The sequence below is a fragment of the Osmerus mordax genome, unplaced genomic scaffold, assembly GCF_038355195.1.
Source record: "Osmerus mordax isolate fOsmMor3 unplaced genomic scaffold, fOsmMor3.pri Scaffold_42, whole genome shotgun sequence".
Lineage (NCBI taxonomy): Eukaryota > Metazoa > Chordata > Actinopteri > Osmeriformes > Osmeridae > Osmerus > Osmerus mordax.
In genome coordinates, this window is record NW_027120599.1 from 35,001 (window position 1) to 37,500 (window position 2,500).

The window sequence follows — 2,500 nt, forward strand, 5'->3', positions numbered from 1 at the left end:
AAGTTTGCCACGCGCACGCGCATCCCCGCTAAACAGGGGCCAAAACAAAACTTTAAACGGAGCTACCGAATTGGAAACCATCAATCCTGGGAAAATAACAACTCACACGTGTGCCCCTTATGCTAACTTGAATTTAGAAACCGTCCTCAACAAAATCCCACGTTCGGGCGCAAAACTGCACGTTTGAGGCCACATTTTCAATGATGCTGGAAACTTACATTCAAAGCTGGGAAAATGTGCTCATCTACAGGCATCCCCACTTAGGGACGTCGTAGCACCTTGACTCGGGTGGCGTTGGAAAGGTCTGGTCCAGGGGAACACGGGCGTGTCAAGGTTGCCACGCGCACGCGCATCCCCGCTAAACAGGAGCCCAAACAAAACTTTAAACGGGGCTACGGAAAAGGGGAGAGCTTTTTCGGGGACAAACACCACTCACGTCGGTGCCCCCTGTTCCAACTTGAATTTAGAAACCGTCCTCAACAAAATCCCACGTTCGGGTGAATAACTGTGAATTTTAAGGCACATGCCTCTCTGGGCTGGGAGAGTGCATTCAAATAGGAGAAATTGGCTTCATTTAGAGGCATCCCCACTTGGGGACGTCGTAGCACCTTAACTCAGGTGGCGTTAGAAAGGTCTGGTCCAGGGGAACACGGGCGTGTCATGTTTGCCACGCGCACGCGCATCCCCGCTGAACAGGAGCCCAAACAAAACTTTAAACGGGGCTACGGAAAAGGGGAGGGCTTTTTCGGGGACAACCACCACTCACCTCGGTTCCCCCCATCCCAACTTGAATTTAGAAACCGTCCCCAGCCAAATCCCACGTTCGGGGGCAAAACTGCTCGTTTGAGGCCACATTTTCAATGATACTGGAAACTTACATTCAAAGTTGGGAAAAGGTGTTCATTTACAGGCATCTCCACTTAGGGACGTCGTAGCACCTTAACTCAGGCGGCGTTAGAAAGGTCTGGTCCAGGGGAACACGGGCGTGTCAAGGTTGCCACGCGCACGCGCATCCCCGCTAAACAGGAGCCAAACAAAACTTTAAACGGGGCTACGGAAAAGGGGAGAGCTTTTTCGGGGACAAACACCACTCACGTCGGTGCCCCCTGTTCCAACTTGAATTTAGAAACCGTCCTCAACAAAATCCCACGTTCGGGTGAATAACTGTGAATTTTAAGGCACATGCCTCTCTGGGCTGGGAGAGTGCATTCAAATAGGAGAAATTGGCTTCATTTAGAGGCATCCCCACTTGGGGACGTCGTAGCACCTTAACTCAGGTGGCGTTAGAAAGGTCTGGTCCAGGGGAACACGGGCGTGTCATGTTTGCCACGCGCACGCGCATCCCCGCTGAACAGGAGCCCAAACAAAACTTTAAACGGGGCTACGGAAAAGGGGAGGGCTTTTTCGGGGACAACCACCACTCACCTCGGTTCCCCCCATCCCAACTTGAATTTAGAAACCGTCCCCAGCCAAAATCCCACGTTCGGGGGCAAAACTGCTCGTTTGAGGCCACATTTTCAATGATACTGGAAACTTACATTCAAAGTTGGGAAAAGGTGTTCATTTACAGGCATCTCCACTTAGGGACGTCGTAGCACCTTAACTCAGGCGGCGTTAGAAAGGTCTGGTCCAGGGGAACACGGGCGTGTCAAGGTTGCCACGCGCACGCGCATCCCCGCTAAACAGGAGCCCAAACAAAACTTTAAACGGGGCTACGGAAAAGGGGAGAGCTTTTTCGGGGACAAACACCACTCACGTCGGTGCCCCCTGTTCCAACTTGAATTTAGAAACCGTCCTCAACAAAATCCCACGTTCGGGTGAATAACTGTGAATTTTAAGGCACATGCCTCTCTGGGCTGGGAGAGTGCATTCAAATAGGAGAAATTGGCTTCATTTAGAGGCATCCCCACTTGGGGACGTCGTAGCACCTTAACTCAGGTGGCGTTAGAAAGGTCTGGTCCAGGGGAACACGGGCGTGTCATGTTTGCCACGCGCACGCGCATCCCCGTTGAACAGGAGCCCAAACAAAACTTTAAACGGGGCTACGGAAAAGGGGAGGGCTTTTTCGGGGACAACCACCACTCACCTCGGTGCCCCCCATCCCAACTTGAATTTAGAAACCGTCCCCAGCCAAATCCCACGTTCGGGGGCAAAACTGCACGTTTGAGGCCACATTTTCAATGATACTGGAAACTTACATTCAAAGTTGGGAAAAGGTGTTCATTTACAGGCATCCCCACTTGGGGACGTCGTAGCACCTTAACTCAGGCGGCGTTAGAAAGGTCTGGTCCAGGGGAACACGGGCGTGTCAAGGTTGCCACGCGCACGCGCTTCCCCGCTGAACAGGAGCCCAAACAAAACTTTAAACGGGGCTACGGAAAAGGGGAGGGCTTTTTCGGGGACAACCACCACTCACCTCGGTGCCCCCCATCCCAACTTGAACTTAGAAACCGTCCCCAGCGAAATCCCACGTTCGGGCGAATAACTGTGAATTTTAAGC